The sequence below is a fragment of the Semicossyphus pulcher genome, unplaced genomic scaffold (genome assembly GCF_022749685.1).
Source record: "Semicossyphus pulcher isolate SPU_LCO1_2020_fin unplaced genomic scaffold, fSemPul1.0.p SCAF_14, whole genome shotgun sequence".
In the NCBI taxonomy this organism is placed as follows: Eukaryota; Metazoa; Chordata; class Actinopteri; order Labriformes; family Labridae; genus Semicossyphus; species Semicossyphus pulcher.
Window position 1 is genome coordinate 22,377,616 of NW_027211648.1, and position 19,940 is coordinate 22,397,555.

General features: G+C 38.1%; 1 protein-coding gene across 1 annotated transcript in view; it reads right to left on the reverse strand.

The window, feature by feature from the left end:
- The window catches only part of lingo2b (leucine rich repeat and Ig domain containing 2b), a 35,349-nt gene that overhangs the window by 4,406 nt on the left and 11,003 nt on the right, over positions 1-19,940 (reverse strand). The window lies entirely within an intron of this gene.

Here is a 19,940-nt window from a genome sequence, read left to right on the forward strand (position 1 = left end):
AACTCCTCACAGATTAGAAAGACAGACCTTGACAGAAAAACACCTTCCGTTAGCCACAGGTTGTTGAATTGACAGATGGCTAAGTATACAGTGAAGCTGACCATAATTGCCTCATTACTCATAGTATCTGCATTCTGCTCATTGCTATCTCTATTAGGTGTTCAAAACACTAGACACATCTGTGAACAGTGAAACTTTGAATGCATCATAAAAGCAAAGAAAAATGATTGAAATAAGAAAGGCGCCTTTAAAAAGCTATTGACTGCTCACAAAGCTCTTGTCAATCATTGCAAAGCAAAATCCTGCCAAGGTAAGCACATGATGAGCACACAGACAGACACATACCTTACTTTGATAGTGAAGTGAGTGACATTCAGAAAATAGCTGAGATGAGGCAGAAGGAGCTGGAGAGCACACACACTACACTCTTTTTCTTTCCCACAGCACTCACCCCCTCCGCCCGGCTCAGCAGCTGCACTGCTTGCATCTCCATATCTCTGCTCCTTCCCTCCTTCTTCTATCTCTGTTTTATCTATCCGTCTTCTCGTTCACATATCTTCCACCTAACTCCTTTTTTCTCTCTGGTCCTGGCTGGCCTGGCAAAACCCCAGTCCGTTCATCAGTCCCTGCAGGCTGGGATTTTATCGATCGCAGCGCAGAAACATCAGATGCCAGGAATGTAGCCTTTAACAAAGAGCAGGCCGTTGCCACAGCAACTACAAACCCTGACTCCCATCCGCTCTATGTAGTCTGCCAATCAAATTAATGAAAAAAGGAAGAAGAAGAGTAAGGAGGGTGGCATTTTTTCATATTCCTTTACTCCTTGCATTGAGAGAGAACTCAAATTTAATATATTCCTGAAAATTCAGTTTCATTGGTAATGCAAGCCTAGTTGAAGGTGTTTCCAATCTGTCATTCTGGCTGCATCGCTATTTGCCGACCTGTCTTGTTGCCCATCCATCTGGTGCTCTGGTAACTATCTCTGTCTATCTACCTTATTATCCATCCACAAGCCCGCTCCTGTCTTTGTGTATTTATCAGTCTGTCTTTACCCGTCAGCATCCGATCCTCTCTGCCTGTCTGTTTAATAATTACAGTCCAGTTGTCTGTTGCTGCAGTGGGAAACTGGTCTGCTGATCTGTTGCAGTGTCAGGCAGCATGCAGTCTGACCACGGCTCTCGTCAGAGAGTTGGTATACATACGAAAACACGACAGCCTTTTAAGTTATTTAAGCTCCTAGTAGGATAGCATGTGATAGAATGGCAATTGTCACGCTATCTTTTTAACTTTCTCTAGAGTTGTACCTTAAAACGAGCTCTGACAGGCCACTGAAAATACTGTAAATGTATTGGATTTTAAAGACAATTTTTTGGGATTTTAAATCTGTAATCCTAAAAAAATCCAACACATTTACATTTACTGTAAATATCATAAATACAAATCTGTCATAAATGAGGTTTCACAATGCAGACATTAATCGCATAGAGATGATTTTCCAAAGACTGTAAACCATGTACTTCAACTGAAATACTATTTCAGTACTTGTACAAGTCATCACCTTGAAAAATGATGTAGCTTTGATTCAGCTTGAGACCAGCAGTCTGTTTGATGTCCTAATCCATATTTGGCACTAAGAGCCCCCTGTTCTCTGCTGCTTTTGATTTTAAGGTTTAAGTCATTTCCCTTTAAGACAAACTTTTCTCTCACTGCAGTTTGCCTTGTGAAATGGTTGACATAATGTAATATAATATTGTAATATGGGATACTTCAAGTAACAGCATGTTGTGGCAGTGAAAAATAGCAAATCTATTAAATTACAGAAGCACTAAGTGAGATTAAAAAAAAAAAAAAATGTTTTGTGTTGCATGGCACCTGTTCAAAATCAGGAAAATATGTAGAAACTTATTTTGATGAGGCCTTTGTTTTTGTAGACTTTTCAGACTTTTCTTCAAACTGGCAATAATGGAGAAGAAGTCAGAGGGCAGATGGGGGAAAAATCTCCTCCAACATGTTCAGGAGTAGGGATGGGAAGCTGATTTGTTCACAGAAAATGAAGTACCAAAATTAAATATCACTAAAAAGATTATAAATGCCATTATATATTTTAGATGTCCTTATTAAAGCAGCACAAGTTTTTGATAACCATGAAAGCCCAATAAATGTTCTGGTTAGGGGCTGGAGAATGCATTATATCAAGAAGAAATGTATGGGAATAGTGTATGTATGTGTGTGTCTGTGTGTAATTAGTTGTATGTGAGAGAGTATGGTATTTAATTGAAGATAGCCCATGCAGCTTCAGCAACATGGACAGGCTCGGCGGTCACCACTTAACTAACAGCTGCAGAAATACATTTGTAGGCAATTGTTTTAGTGACTAAAGAGGCATATGGTCCTGAAGAGATGGTGCAGACCAAAGCAGTGATAAAAGGCAGGTGAATATTGGACAAATATTTGCTATAGAGACCCAACTGCAAATCATTGCTAATGTTGCTACATGTCTACTGAATGACTTAGCTGTCTGCTAAATGTTTACACTATCAACCTTTAAGGTGACATTATATATTTTACCAAATAAATCTTCATGGAAATTCAAATAATACATTTATGACATCACTGTCATGTGACACTATACACTGAGTGGCCTATTTGTGAATAGTTATTTCTCTGATAGCCTGACCCAGGCTGACCTTTGTGTTTGTTATTGACTCCCTTTAAAGCCAGCCATATTTTTAGAAACGCTTGGAGCAAACCGTGTCATTGGCAGGATTGAACACCTACAAGATCCCACAGAATTCTCAGCAAATGGTAATGGTGAATGGGGTCATATGGAAGGGCAGCCTGCAGGGTTGACCATTTTGGGATTTGGTTCTGAATTGGATTAGAGTCAGTAAAACTGTAGAAAATCTGACAGCCGAATGAAGCTGTAGGGTGATGCATGAGTCACTGTGAGAGTGAGAAGGAAAGAGAGATGAAGGAAAAATAGAGAGCAGTGTTTAAGATTAAGCACAAATTCATAAAGGAATGACGAAAGCCATACTCACACGATTACGTCAAATCCTTGTTTGCATGAGTTGACTGCGATTTCTAATATGATTTTAACCAAGTAAAGCTTGAGAAAGTGATTACAGCTCTTCAAGAAAATCTCCGTAATACTCGAGCAATATTCACTGCACATGTTGATTTTAATCTGTGGGCCTGTCAAGACGAGCACCATTAAATCCCTGTTCATTGTCACACCAATTTCCAAATCCACAGCCTTTTACAGGAGCAGAGCAAGTGCATTTGAGACAGAAAAGGGCTTAATTGGACTGTACCAATGAATTTTTTAAACTCTATATTGCAGTATTGATAGCAACAAAATTATGAATGAATAAGTAATGAATTATATTGACAGAATGTGTGCCTGACACATTTCCTTTTGCCTCCAGATGCTCATTAAACAAAGCTTTATATTGAATCGTTGTATTGAGTACCATCTATTCTGCAATGACTCAGCTGTAAGTTAATGTTATTAGCACAGTTTTACCCAATATGTGTGGTTTGAAGTACTTTATACGCATGGCTAGCTTTTGTGGTTACCTTGTATAGCATCCACTTCTATAAATCCTCTTTCAACTCCCCACAGTCTTGCAAAAATGAGGCTTTGAATTAATTTACATGGCTGCAATCATTCTGCACCCAGCACCTTGGAAAGGAGCCATTATTATTTTCCTCAACATAAAGCTGATTCAGTTCACCTCCACCACAGCCTCTGCAAAGAAGCTTAAGAACATTTCACACTTGTTTGCTCATTTTAAAAAACTTCTGTATTTCTTTTACGTTTTCATTTGGCACATTGTATCACTGGAGCCTTAAGTGTACAGTAATCTTTCATTCTATTGTTTCCCCATGAAATATTAAACATAGGCCAGCTTTCTGCTTTGACTGTTCTGCTTTGCTCATCTGCAGATATAATAGTGGCATGAATAATGGAATTATCTCACATGAGAGAGTTTACATGTAGACGATTATTGCCGCAGTGTGAACATATAGCATAACATACTCTGCATGATAATTGACCTGAAAGGACATATTGTTACACCCATCATCCTTTTTGCATCCTTGTGTTGATGCACAAACGTGCATGCAAACTGCGTTTAAGACCTGATAACAGCGCTTTACAAACAACTTGCTGTACAAGTTGTTGCTATGCTCTGAATTAGCAAACAATGAGCGATTCATATTCATCAAGTTGTCTGATGAAACAAAAAGAAACCCCTGTTGATTGCCCTTTTAATGTCCATACCATTTGATAGAAGATGTAAAGAAGAAGATCTAAAGGAGCTACAGGACACTGAGAAAACTCAGATATGGATTGTGCAACAGCACAAGAAAGCCTCCTTAATACTTTGTACTTTCAGTCTAGCCCAAGCTCAGTTTAATCATAATTCCCTGTGTATTCAACACAAATACTAACAAGCCAAATATGCATTTGCTATTCTGGGAATTGTGGCACTCTTCACACCCACTGACCACCCTACAGAGTGCAAAATGTCAGCAGGGTTTTCAGGATGCTGTTGGGATTCAGAAGTTGGACCGTGTTCTCTGCGGCTAATTAGTGCTTGTGCATTCAAACTCTGCCAATTAAACAGGTCCTTTCTGCACCACTGGCCATGTTTCCTCTGAAGCGATGCCTTGTTGAGCTATCAACAGCGTATCCTGTCTTCCACCATGTGGCTTGTTGTACGTCTGCTCTGCTGCAGGATCACAAGGGATGTTGCTTTACCCTGCAGTGTCTGGATTTAGAAAAACCCAGCTAATACTTAGTCAGTGTTTGCTCATACTGATAGACAGAAGGAGAGATGGCATAGTGCTTCTAAACTACAGCCTCACAGAGACAAAGAACACAAACTCTCTGTAACAGAGCCTCCATGCTGTGGACATAAATAATGTGAACAAAGTGTTCCTCCACCAGCTGAATTTTTTAACAGCAACCATGTGCTTTCTTTTTTCCTGTTTTTCAGGAATAAAACTTTAAATATCAAAGTTTAAATGAATGCACATTTTACCCATCCGTCTCATGTTTGGATAAGCACCCAATTCACACTTGCGGAAAGGTCATATTGCCTCTTATAAGACAGGACCTCATAACATTTCTGAGATGTTCAACTTGGCACAAGTCTGAATTAAAGGTCCTTAAACGAATGTAAAGGCTGCAGCAGCACAAGGTTAATTAAGTAAAGACATTGTATGCACATTAACCTTGTAAATAACATTTTACCTCAGGCAACAACTTACAAAGCAATATTTATCCTATCTTTTCCTAGTTTCCTAGTTTTCATGCATTCCAACTATATGGATGAATCTGAATTTAATTTAGCAAAATAATTTACATTAAACCTACAAAAACCTGAACACTTCCTGCCAGGAACCAAATTCAATGTCAGATGTTATTGACTAGCTGGTGAACATAGTGGAGCATTTTGCAGCGAAAGAGACAACTCAGAGCTAAAAGGAGAGGGAATGTTGAACTTGGTGTTTGCAGCTTGTTCCAAGTGACAAAAAGTCAATTAAAGCAGGATTAATGTCTTCTCATTTTACGCTCACAATGGCAATTATTTAAGATAATTATTTAACAGGATTTTTTAATCCATCAGTGGACTCCTGGTTTAGCTCAGTCTGTAGAGCAGACTACCCATAATCAGAGGCTACTGTCCTTGACGCAGCAGCCGCAGATTCGGCTCCCGGCCCTTTTGCTGTATGTCATTCCACACTCTCTTCTCCACGTATTTCCTATCTCTCTTCAGCTGTCCTATCTAATAAAGGCAAAATGCCCCCGCCCAAAAAACCATTAAATCCATCGAGTGATGGAGTCTGTGAGAGATCAGAAAACATTTACCAAGTACCAAATATCCTAGAAGCACAATGGGACATATCTGTGTAAAGCCCTTACAAACATTTATGTAATGGACACTTGTGCCTGGATGACATAAAGAAATTAGCCATTGCTTTTTGCAAGAACAAAGACCTCGGAAATACTAGCTGTTGGCTGCATGATTCTTGAAAATTTTCCAAACAAAACATGAAAATTGTATCAATCTTCATACTACATTGTAAATAGAACCCCTTCTGCTTCTTCATATTCTCCCTCAGCACAATTGTCATTTAAGGACAGTCACACAGTAATCATATTGTGTGAAATGACTGCCTGAAAAGATGCAATTGCTTCATTTCAATGGCTGCTTAGGTTTCCTGCAAAAAGAATAATTAGATTTTCCCTAGTGTGTCGACCAGCATGTTTCTCTACCTATGTGTACCAAGTGTATTGTAGAATTGCTGGTTTCCCACCCTCTGTCTCTTGTTTTTGCTTATAAATCAGAGTGTTACTTGAAGGACACTCACCATATAAGGTTTCTGTCTAATTTTAGTCTCAGGAGGTAGAACTCATCCATTTTTCATGGTATATGCAAACCCACACTGACTCATAGGCCCCTTTCTCATTCACCAAAATAAGATTTGTCTTAGCATATTACACCAGTATTTCCTGCACCCATTCAAATTATGTTCTCTTCTGCAAACTAATTCCACATAATGTGTGGAATAATTTGTGGTATAGTTTAGTTTAAAAAATTCAGCAGTTTATATGAGTGCCCCCAAATAGTCTAAATGCAAGGTTTTATTGTACCGGAGAAGATCTACCCACAATGTGACATAAGATTCTGTTTTCCAGGGGTTGAGGATACTCCTGTTGCATCCTTCAAAACTTTGTCTCTTTCAATTAGAGATGATGCCAAACCACAACTGCATAGAGGCATTGCCACTTTAAAAGGTCAAATGTTAACTTGAATCTATTGCTTACGCTTAAAATAAAAAGGAGAAAAGAGCCCACTGATGTTAGCACGTGCCTTGTTATCCACATTTTAATGTGTACCACAAAACTCAGGGGAGACATTTGTACTGTCCTCGTAGGGGCCTGTTGCTATTATATGGTGCCCCTATCGATTCCAGGTATTGATTTAAGTCCGTCCTTGATTTTAAGATTCAACAGACGCTTCTCGGGGTTTCTGAGAAGAGAACAATGGAAAGTACTCTCATTTGAAAACAGCAGGAAACCTCATAAATAACGCATTTTTATTTACTTTGGGAAGTGAAGCATAAATGACTAACTGCATCTTGTGTCTGTGTTGTGTTCATAAGAACTTTGATAAGAGACAGTAAGAACAGCCAGATCCAATTAATGGGAGAGATAAGAGGCAAGTATGTTGTAACATCCTATAAACTCACTTTTATTGTACAGATGGTATATTGAAAAGAATCAAGTTAAATCCATCATAGCAATGATACATGTATACAGGGAGAAACGTATTATTTTTGTTTCTTATGTTCACAACAGTGATTATGTTCCAAAGTGATTCAAGGAAGAGTTCTCGTTTCTGTTAATAATTAAGAAGAAGAAGAAGAAGAATTAAGAAGATGGTTAACTTAGCATAGCATTGAGACTGAAAGCAAGGAAAAACAGCTTGTCTGGAACTACCCACATGTTAACAAGAATATGGTAAATGGACTGTACTTATATAGCGCTTTTCTAGTCTTTGCGACCACTCAAAGCTGATTTTACACTACATATCACATTCACCCATTCACACTGATGGCAGAGGCTGCTACGTAAAGTGCCCAACTGTCAATCAGATAACACATTCATACCCGTTGGCTATGCCACCGGGAGCAATTTGGGGTTCAGTGTCTTGCCCAAGGACACTTCAACATGTAGCCTGAGGGAGCTGGGGATTGAACCTCCGACCTTCCGATTGAAAGACGACCGACTCTACCACTGAGCCACAGCCGCCCCGAATACAACATAACAGTTAATAACACATTACATCTTGTATGATAAAATCTTCATGTTATGTGTTCGACTATTTGTGGCTATGGTTATTTTTGTAAGCTCATTTAATGTCATTTGCAGGAAGCAGTGGTCCCCTATCTATCAAATAGATAGATCGTTGCGACCAATGACTGTATATATAGATGGACAATCTGTTCTCCATCTCCATCTGCTCCCATTGTACGAAATTGATGCCAAAATAGCCCCTGTGATAGGCGCTGCCTTCTTGCGATGGTGACGTCATATGGAGCCAGAGACTGCGCAGGAGAGATCGACGAGTGAAGTGGCCATAGCCACTTCCGCTAACCCAAACACACACACTTAACTTACTGAAAAAACAGCAAGAATCCCGCACACCGCCGTGTTTAACAGCAGAATAGCTTTTCTGTGTTGGTCTGAGGTTAACGTTCACAGGTATGGAAACTTCAATGACTGCAGTGATTGTTTTAGTTACGTTTCCACTCGCGGATCGTCCTCCACTCTGTTCACCCGAAACTGATTGGCTGCAGGAGCCGAATTTGTCAACAGAGCTGTCAATCATCACTTTGACAGCATCAAATAACTAATTAAAAATAAACTTCTTGGACGTGAATCACCATGATAATAATAATGATAATAACTAGCTATAATGACAGAAACCATGTTTGCGAAAAATGTATCGGGCGTGTATTTTGATTTTATATATAAAATTTATATATATATATAGTTTGACTCATGTCCCACCTGTTAACATGGAGGAGGCGGGCTTTATGACCTATCCTGCAGCCAGTCAGCAGGGGGCGCCCGAAATGTTTTGGCTTCACTTTTAGGGAGCTGTCATGTTGTCCATCTTTTTATACAGTCTATGGTTGCGACTTGCATAACTTACAATTAATCATTGTGCTAGAAATTAGAAAGTAATAGTAAATCTGTCCTTTATGCTTAATTAAATTAATAATCTCGAAGATGGACTGTCAGTGGTGACTTTCGCGGAAAAAATCAAATGCGAGGAAAATCAAGAGTTACAACCGTTACAACCGGAGCCAACTGTGGGTCACACATGCAACACTGTTTGGATATCTGGGAAGCGTGATCCCGCAATTACCGCCAATCACCATAGGTGCCGCCAAAGAGAATGAAACTGAGATCTTCAAAATTACCACTTTAAACCCATACCAAACATTTGCTTGATGGAAGAATTTAAATGAGTAAATGTGTAAAGAATAAGTTGAAATGTATATACATTAGTGTAATATGTATGCAAAAAATGAATTAAACGCATTGATATTCCTATGGGTGGTTGGATACAATAAAGTAAGTAATACACTATAGTGAAATATGCTATAATATATAAGCAACAAAAAATGTATTACATAAACATACAATATCAATATGTATAATATGCCTGTTTCTTACTAAATAAATGTAAAAATATATCACATTTGCCTGAATAATATATAATAAACATTAGTATAGTTTCTAAAAAAGCCTGTTCATGATAAAAGTCATAACAGGCCCACAAAACCATATTGTATAAGAAATGTGTTGTATAAAACCATAATAGCAATGTACCAATCTCTTTTTTAATTCTATATTTTTTTGTAACAAAAAATTCAGTCTAAAGGTTTAATTATCACTCCAACTTCAAGTTTTCTGATAATTATTTCATGTTTTTGGCTTGCAGGACTAATTTTGTCAATTTCTACCTGCACACTCAACAGTCAGATATTTTTAGACCATTTGTGTCAAATCTCTAGGCCTATTCACTCCCAGCTTCAGTCCTCTCATTCAGTCAGAAAAGATGATTCATCTCTGTGAATATGAGGCACATAGTTAACAATACGGTAGCTGCATCAGAGGTTGATGATCAGACTTTTCAATTCAATTGCACATTCAAAAAGCGAGTGGGGACATCTTGTCTCTACACACAACCTCTGGGTCACTGCGTAACTCATTTCAATCTTACCCCTAAAAAAAATTACAATTCGAACTGATTGTAAATATTATCTGCAGTTAGTTGGGTATCTGAAGCCAAGGCAAGAATCTTATTAATTAATACTGGCCTGAAAATCATTCAGTCATTTCTCATGAGCCGCAAACAATCTGTAACTATAATATGCTGTTATTTACATTTCCCTCCCTCTTAGGACTCACACTCCTCTCATTCCCTGGGAAGTCTGCTCCGCTTAAAAACTATGTCAGCATTGGACCTGACATATTCTCTGTATTCAGCCCCACATTTCTTGGAAGTCATTTACATCCTGCTGACAATTATTAATAACAAGAATGTAACAAAGGCCTGAAAGCTGGTTGGTCTGGAGCAGCTGTTTTTTCAGATAGATGTTTAAACTTGTGGAAGAATCGTGCCGAAGCAGCAACACATTAACACTAGCTTCTAACCAGTTTGTTCTTAGCAGTATAAGCTGCAGCAGCTTCATATGGATTCAAGGATTCTTCAAGCAACTATATCTTGAAATAACCAAGTAATGCATTTTGTGAGTGACAAGTGTTTATGGACATTTCTACTGACAAATTATGAATGTTTGGATGTTATGCCTACTCAAACCCAATTTTGGGGCCATTTTTGCCTTTATTGATAGCACAGTTGAAGAGAGAGAGGACATATTAGGAGAAGAGAGTGGGGAAAGACATGCAGGAAGGGGCCGAGGGCAACGTATCCAGCATCTAATTTGTGTGTACCATTACAGCGGCGGGAACTCAGTGTCTGCTGCTGCCTGCTGACTGGGACAGCAGCATAGAGAGTAAAAATGTTAGACAGCTGCCTCCAGTTACTGATGAAGGTACCTTAATAAGGCGATCTAAACATTATTTCTAACATATTAGACATTGATTACAACAACAGCCTGATTACATAATGGAGAAATAGAGAAAGAAACTTGACCAAGTGCTGTGTAATATAACAATATTCTACTGGCTAGTTAGCTTAATCAATTAACAACAGTATTTAATCAACACAGACTACGTACATTGACACATTTTTTTTTATATCGCAGGACGTGCTATAGTGAAACAAGTAAAACACGTTTAGTGAGTCTGTTATCACATTAGTGCAGCTCTTCGCCAGAGCACACGGAGAACTGGCCACTGTGCAGAAGAGTCTGTGTGTCACCTGCCTGTAAACTGTAAACAAGCATGCAACGCTGCTTTCGTCACGGACCATGTCGGCGGGATGATACAGGCAGATGCTCCATTACGCGAGGTGGCTTTTAAGTGAGTCTAAAAATACAAATATTAATATAATAATTAGAGTACTTTTGATCCACTTCTATAGAATATCTTAGTCCTCTGCGCGGCCAGTAAATCTATGTAAAGTGTCCAGTCTCACACGGGGGGACTCATCATGACGCAAAGGCTTGTGTATTGTGCACATTTTTTCCAAAGTTTAAGTTTGTCACGACTGTTAGAGCAGCTGGTTAACTTCATAGGTTCTTCCCAGTGTCCTTTATATCGTTGCAAAATTAAAGTTACATAGAAAGTAATGGCAAAAGTAGAATATTGTTCACTTCTTAGGACAGCTTGCATTCAAACTTGAAGATGTTGTAGGGAGACGCCAATGCAGTAATGGCAGCTTGAGATAAGATAAGATATGATAAGATTTATTGATACTTTATTGAGCTAAACGAGTGCCCCATGCCTACTCAAAATTGATATCATATTAGGTATGAATACTCAGTCAGCATCATAACTGAATATATGTATGTATGTGTGTCTATATGTGTGTGTGTATATATATATATAAAAAAACAGGCATTAGAAACCTCTCCTAAACGTTTTAATCCCACAGAAACACATTTCCCCTGCAGAGTGGGTTTCTACTCGCCTGTGGAACAAATCTGATTTTCACTGTACTGTCAGTCATCAGATGAATATGTTTTTGGCTTACAATCAAAAATGATTCATGGCAAAGTCCACAGAGCAGCAGTAAATATTGTCTGTGCTAATTTCAGTGTGTACTGGAAGTATGAACTTTCTCCCAGACCCTCCTATCATTTTCTTGGAGAGCCGTTTAGTTAGCATCATCTCTTTTCACATCAGACCCTCAGCAAGGGATTAGGCCGTCCTCACTTGCACTGAATAACATGTGGGGATTAGCACTTTCGCCTGTCACCAAATCATTCTGACGGATTAGCAATTTCCACTGTCATTTCCAAGAATTCACTCCAGCTACAAAATAATTCACACATTGGTGACAGCCAAGGTGACATTGGAGTGAAAGGGAAAGAGTCTGTTTTATCGGCCCTTTCTGACAGAGTTTGCTCAGCCAGGACAACACAAGCATGACGGGCGTTAAGTGGAAGTTGTAAATCGACAGTGTGACCTTCAACATTCAAATGGGTTTATGTTCGACTGAATTAGTAAATCAGCAACAGATCAAAGGTCACTTTTAATAGGGGCCTGAAAAAGTACCTTTGCCCTGGGGGCCTCTGAACAGGTTAGTCCTGCCTGGGCTCTAAACATGACATTTCAAGCTGGAAACCCTTGTTCTTAAGCCAATACACGAATGCAAAAAACATTTTTATATTTCAGTGCTTTAATAAACTATTACTCAGATTGCCTCTTCACTCAAGATGTTTCTGTTCATTTTGTAAGCATATTCAATTTCTCTTTAAGCAATTAATTTATTTTAAGCTGTAGTTGAAGTCCGTTTTTTTTAGCACAATAACCTTTAGGGCCATTGCTGGTTTATTTAACAGAATTCTTTGTGCTCTGTGACTGGATATTTATTGCTGAAATGCACCTTGAGAGTCACAGTTAATTTCTCTGCTCAGGTTTTAAAATACACAGGCTTGTAACTTCAAATTTATTTTAACCAGATATTTTGTACTGCAGTGGCAAATCCGATGTACTGATGATTCAACCTTCAGAGTTTAATGTCGAGACAAGCTGTAGAAATGCTCCAACTGTGAGTCAAATACATTTGGTAGAAAGGAATGTGACTTTTACTTCTGAAACCAGGGTCGTCCATCATAGCTCCTCACTATAAATGCAACTGCAGATTTTTGGTGTGATATTTAAAATATTCCTCTCAAATCACTCACAATTTCCTATGACAAGTTTTGACTAAGAGTTAAGGATGCTTATGTGCAGCAAATCTATCCAACAATTTCCTTTACTTTCTGAAAACTCCTGTTATCCACATATCTGACCAATCATTCCATCTAGCCATTATCTCTTTTCACCCCACCTTCTGTGGAGGCCATTTGGAGTTGCAATAAACATTGTAGACAGAAGAAACATTTAAAGTCTTGAGGTTTATCGGCTGTATTTGGAACCACCTACAACAAAAACAATGCAGTATTATGCAGTATGAAGCAACTAAATTGATTTTTTGGCAGTAAGCTAGGTCCAGCCTAACCGGTTTTGGAAAGCATAAGTACAGCATTTGCTAAGGGCAGCCAGAGCAAATGTGTAGCATCTTCTATGTTCTTAAAAAAGCAAGGTTATAAATGTAAATGTTCATGATTTTCCCCAAAATTAACATTAGGTGAGAGATGAGAAGTATCAACCAGCATTTTGTTGCATAGTTATTATTTCAAAAAAATATATAAACTATGCAACTTCTGTCAGTGTTTCTGCAGTTTGATCAGAAGCAGAGATCAAAAGTATCTTTATATCTCCTGATATCTGTTCTGTATGTGGATCTGCTGCTGCAACAGAAGCACTGACTGCAGTGTGCTGTTTGTGGATTTCTAACTACAGTTGTGACAGAAGCCCGAGGCTCACCGTGACTGAGACAGAAAGTCTTTTCCTGTGATTTGTTAAAGCCACAATTCGGCTCCAAAGGCTTGATGTTACAGAATCAAATTAGTGTGTGTGTGTGTGTGTGTGTGTGTGTGTTTGTGTGTGTGTGCTTCCTGGATGCTTTCACAGAATAATTCCTGCCTTTTACACCTGCCGCATAATTGGCTGTCTGCAAACATAGCTGGAAACTGGCAAAGTGTACCCTTTTGGGAATTGAGTAGGTTTGGACCAGTTAAATGTTCACTAAATGCACTGAAATCCCAGGCTAACTCATATCCCCTTGCATGCATAAATATTCCAAAACATTGCACATGTTGATATTCAGCCTTGAGACTAAGCGAGAAGGAAAGGAAAGAAGGACCACCGGGCAATGACTAGAATTTATACTTTCTCTGCTGGAAGTAAGTGTGGTTTGGCTCAAGCTTCTAGTGTTTTCTTTGTGTAGTCATGTAAACGATAGGTAAGCCTATCTCATTTTAAAAGACCTTTCAGTCGAGAGAGCTGCACCAAGTAATAATAAAGCTCCTGTTTGGCAAATTGAAGCCATGCATTTTATCCTTCCTGAAACTCGGCCTCAGTAAGTAAGTTTACCCGACATTATGATTCTTACAAATTGTACCATTCAAGAAAACCAAGCTTATGCCAGAAAATCAATACACAAGCTCAGGACAAAGGGGCCTGTAGCAAAGCCTGTGTCTAACACAGGATGGAGAACTACTGATGGCACACATCCATTAGCGCCTCATCTATTTTCTATCAATGAAACACAGAGGGGCTGGGTAAATAGTGAAAGCTGGTCCTACTGTCCGAGAAATTTCTAAGCAATAGGTATGACCCTTTTCAACTATTATTTCAATCTGCATCCAATTTCATTTGTAATCCTATTTTTTCTATTTCATTAGCCCTTATTCGGATGATTGTACAGTTGATCTTCAACAAGAGAAAAGCTTGTGTGCAGAATAATTGTAGGTAGGCAATTTCCTCAACAAGCCAGGCTGTTTTTGTTCTTACAATAGTATTTTGAATAATCTTAATGAGAAAACAACTGATACCCATTTGTTTCTGTACAGCTCATGAACAAGACAGATCTTGGAGAGATGAGGGGCTTTGCAAATTATGATCAGACACAGCAAAGCTCAGTGATTGAGGTCATTTCCATGTCAAAATGCTAAGTGCACTTTGCACATGTTGTGGCAGCCTGAGTGCACCCACCCAGTACCCTCGCTTTTAATGATCCATTAAAAGTGATAAACGGCCGGAAACATTCAAACCACTTAGTTGCTTATAGAAATAGTGTTCTTACTTTTCAGAGAGCAATCAGCAACACATTGCTTGATTAATTTCCTTCAAGCTTTTGTAGTTCAACAAGCTATGTCCTAGTTAGTGAATAAAAAATAGAGAATTGGGAAAGAGATCAGCCACAATCTACAGCCTCAAAAGACCAATATGCAAAGCAGCCACAAGATATTTTTAAGGATGTGATTCTGAATGCTACTGTGTGAATTATGAGGCAAACGAGCCAGCTTAAGGGAAAGTGTGTACAACAAAAAGGTTTCTGCTGTGTCACAACAGAAATGAAAGGGCAATCCTCCTGTGAACTGCCAAAAATTAAGTGAAGGAACAGAAATGTACTTAAGTTAAATAATCAAGTAATCATTCTTCCTCTAATGAATCCCAGTGTGAGTCACGCCAACCAAGTCTCCAAAGGGGCGAAGGCACAGTTACCAATAACACCCAAATAATCCTCTCAGTTTATAAAGTTGTATCTGTTTAATTTTTTTTTTCTTAGCACAAATAGGGTGATAAAACTGAAAAAAATGCAAAAATAGCAGAGATTATGTAGGAGACCCATCTGACCTCCATGATTTATTATTCATCCTTGCTATTGATATACTTTTACTCAACATAAAGGCCCAAAGACAAGCAAGTAAAGTTTACTTTTAATTACCCTTAGGTGTAAATGTGAGTGTGAATGGTCATCTGTCTCTATGTGTCTGCCATGGGATTGGCCTGTGGTCTACCCTGCCTCTTGCCCAATGCTGGCATTGGCTTGAGCCCTAATTCATAGAATAAGTGGTACAGCTAATGGCTGAATGGATGTTGAATCTGTGTTGAAAAGAGATTTTTAGTTTTGAACAGGGAGCCACTGGGTCACGGTAATTTCACAAAATTGTCTATCTAAAAATGTCTTGTAAATAATAATAATTGTATGATTTATTTTTAAATGTAAAAATGAAATAATAATTAAAGTATTTTAGTGAGTTACAGTATGATATGTTGTAAACATATACATGTTAGACTGTCCAAAGACAGGATTGATTTAACATTTTTTAACATTTGGGGACATTTTGTTATCTAGAATATCATTGGCTTTTCTGAACAAAGAACAAAACTTCTGTTGTGTCATGATAAAACATGATTATATGATGAAATATCTAATATTGGTCTCATCAGTAAACATAATGTAGATGAGAAATAGAAGTGGCCCAAGTATAGCTCCTTGAGGCCCTTCACAATAAAGCTTAACTATATTAATAATACAACCCTCGATCTCTATTAAAGTCACTAAAGCAATTTATCATAACATCCTGAAAGCCATAGTGCTGAAGTGTGGAAATGACAATTTTATAATATACTACTGTATCTCAAAAGCCTTTGATAAATCAAGGAATATACCAAGTTTAATCACATTATTGTATAAAGTTCTGGAATTTTGTCTAATCTGAAGAGAGCCACGTACTGTATGTTGAGTGACTTTGACAAAATCAACATTGGTGAATATACAGGATGTTTTTATTTTGCAAATGTTTAAACCCGCTTCATACACTACAGCTTTGGATTAGCAAGGTAAAATACAAATTGGCCGGTAATCAGTGAAAAGGCTCATTGCTCAAAAACTGGCGACTTTAATTTGCTTTGGAACGACCCAAATAAGAGTGAGAGGACATGAGTTTGTTGCTCACTAACTAATAACGCTATTTATTTTAAAAGCTTAGCCTTGATTCCATCACAAACTGCTGCCAAGGTATTAGAGTTAATAATGTTGTCAATCACTACACTGAATGTCTGATTTTGTGCTAAAAGCCTCTTTAAACTTGTCTGAATAGTATTTCTTTTTTGCTATACCCAGTAGATTTAAAAATCTGTTTTGATCATGTACTACAAAAGAAAAGAGCCTATTAAATGTTGAGTTAAATATTTGGGAAAAAGATTTTTGTTCCACTTGGTACAAGGGTGAATATAGGATGAATAAAATGTATTTAAAAATCTGCTGTCGGGGAATGATTTAAACCTTTGAACAGATAGAAGCAGTCGCCAAGTAGCTTCATTATTTATAACATTCTCAGCAGTATCAAGTACATCAATGAAACTATTCATATCACAATCAGGTGGGTGGTATATACTTCATCTTGGCATCAGCATTTAGCAGTTGCCTCTTTAAGCGCATTAATACATTCTGTAATGCACTCCTTTTACTAATACACAATGGAAGGTTTTGGATTCACCTGTTTACAATGGGACACTGGAGGTGTCTTGTGTGATCCAATCACAAGTGGACAGCCCTATGGAATATAGACATCTTTAGCATTGTAATCCCACTATACATGCATTTTCCAATTTTATAATGTTACGTCTGCTAATTTAATTTATCAATTAAAAAAAAACAGTGTGATGCAGACTCACAGCAGAGAGAGAGAGGGACAGAGAGCCCTTTTGGCTGAGCAAGAAAGAGGGAGTGTGAGCAGTTTGACAGTTGTGTCAACTTGATATAAAAAATATTTAATATCTTAAAAACTAATGTTACTCTCAACCTTGTGGGTTTTATCAGCAAAGTCAACAACTGCAGTTTTGAGTCTCTGTTAACAGTGACAGATATAGAGCAACATTTTATATAGTGGTCTCCTCTATGAAAGCTGAATTATTATAAGCTGCGATGAAACGTTAATGGGTCACATCCCTCCCTTCAAGACTCGAAGGGAGGGATATGAGGAAGTGTCAAGACTTTGTCCCGCCATCTTCCCTTGTCCCAGTGAGTATTGTATTGAAGACTACAATGCACTCTCCCTTACTGAATACACGTGACATGATCAGTCCCATTTATTTTGCACACCCAACTCTAATGCATCAACTCTGTTTTCACATGCTTAAGATAACATCAGAAATGAACAAGCACAAAAACATTCAAGAGACACAGCAGAGAACTATTACTCAATTGTCAGTCAGCATCATCTTTGCCCTGGTTACGGAGACTAGGTGGTCCTTTAATGTGGTCCACAATAAATTTGCGTACACATAACGAAAAGAATGTGGCAACACGCTGCCCAGACCACCTCTAAATGGAGTCTAAGTTATCGGACATTTAACACAAATAATTATTTCTTTTATTTCTTAATTAACTAATTAAGAACAATATTGAAGCACTTCAGTGCTAGTCAACAAGAAAAAAGGAAATAAAACGAAGATTTGGAACTTGTGTCAATGAGATTCTCTTAAGACAAAGGATAAGGAGCATGGAAATTATTGCACCAAGCAAAACTCTTACAGTATCTCTATCTCATCTTTACAAGGAAAAGAAAAACAACTCCTGCATGGATCCTCTTGTACTATTTCATATGTTACTGCCTTATTCATTTCTTCCAAAAAGGTATTTTAAGAAGTAAAGAGAGAGGTCATTGTAACAAATCTACATAAAAGTGTATGCAATATTTCCAAGTGACTTATCTGTTTGAAAAGTAATACCTGGCTAAGAGCAAAATATACTCTACCCACAGTTTCCTCAAGCCTGAGCTGTCTATCTCTGTGAAGGCATGATGCAGTGTGCAAAATAAGTAACATCCTTCTTCTGCAGTGGATCTGTTTCCAACTCTGCTATGCTAATTAATCCCCAAAGCAGCTGACAAACACAGTGAGAAGGACCACTTGCACATTTTGCAAGATTAGGGAAATGCAACACATTCAGGATGTTCTCTCATCATATTGTCACTGTCCCAACAGCAGCTCTCTGTTAGTTTAGTGTGATATTAAGATTATTCTGCATTAACGTCTCTCCAAACACTTTGCACTCTTATTGCATTATTGCAAGACCAACAGCAGTCCAGCAAATGCAGTTGCTTTGGCAATAAAAAAGCATAAACATTAAATTACTCAAAATTCACGCAGCTTGCATTAATGCTGCACTCAGCAAGTTCAAGCTGAGTTCAAGTTCAGCTTTCTCTCTCCTGTAAACATCAATGTAGACAGCATCATCCTATTTTTAAAACTCAGATACTTTTCATTTACTCTTCTGTTGGTGAATGTTCACAAATGTCAAATCTTCCTTTGAATAGACTGTTGTTTATTTGATTTCTATTTTATATTCCGGTTTGAACTCAGTTTCATTTTGGGTGTGACAAGAAATGTTTCAAGAAAAAAATGCCAACAAAGTTTTTGGTTTGGGTGCCGGTTTAGCTCAGCAGTTAAATCGGCGGCCATATACAGAGGCTATAGGCCTTGCTGCGGCGGCCCCAGGTTCAACTCCCGCCCTCGGCCCTTTGCTGCGTGTCATTCCCACTCTCTCTTTCCCTGTTTCCAACACTATCCACTGTTCTCTCCCAATAAAGACATGAAAGGCCAAAAAATATATATATTTGGTTTGCTTTTTTTAACTTCAGTGACAGAGTCAGATAACTTCACAATAATTACTCTGTTTGCAAAAGGTATTATGCATTTAAAATAAGTATTAAGATTAACTCACTACAGTTTCAGATTTCCAAATGCTGGACAAAGATTTAGCTCAATTTGTAAAATTAACTACTTAACATTCTTACTGACAAGAATTTTACACACATTTCAGTATTCGAACACCTCCTGAAAATGTACATTCTACTGACTATCAGTGGTTTGACCTCTCTCCTTGCTGCAGAGATGAATTGTGCTGCTGGGAGTGTCAGTGTGCCATGACATCACCGCTGTTTGTGGTGAGAGGTAAAACCATTGACAGTATACGATGACTGACAACGCCATCATCAATTGACAATTGCTGACAATCATGGACCATGAGGCCTTCCACTACTGTAAAATCTTGATTTAGTGAGTAAAAATATTTGGTATGCTGAATGGCATGGCTGTGATTCATCTGTGATTGACAAGTTACTACTATGGCAAAATAACTCCTTTGTCATTCTCTCTTCCTGTCTTGCACTCTAAATAAGATTTCTGAACAGTAGGAGGAAGTGGAAATTATTGATATAGTAAATGGTAGTCAAATGCGGCTGTGTCCTGCGTCTTTTTTTACACTTTAGAGAATATACTTTTACACAACACCTTTTCAAAGCAGGACTGTTAACCTTTATTC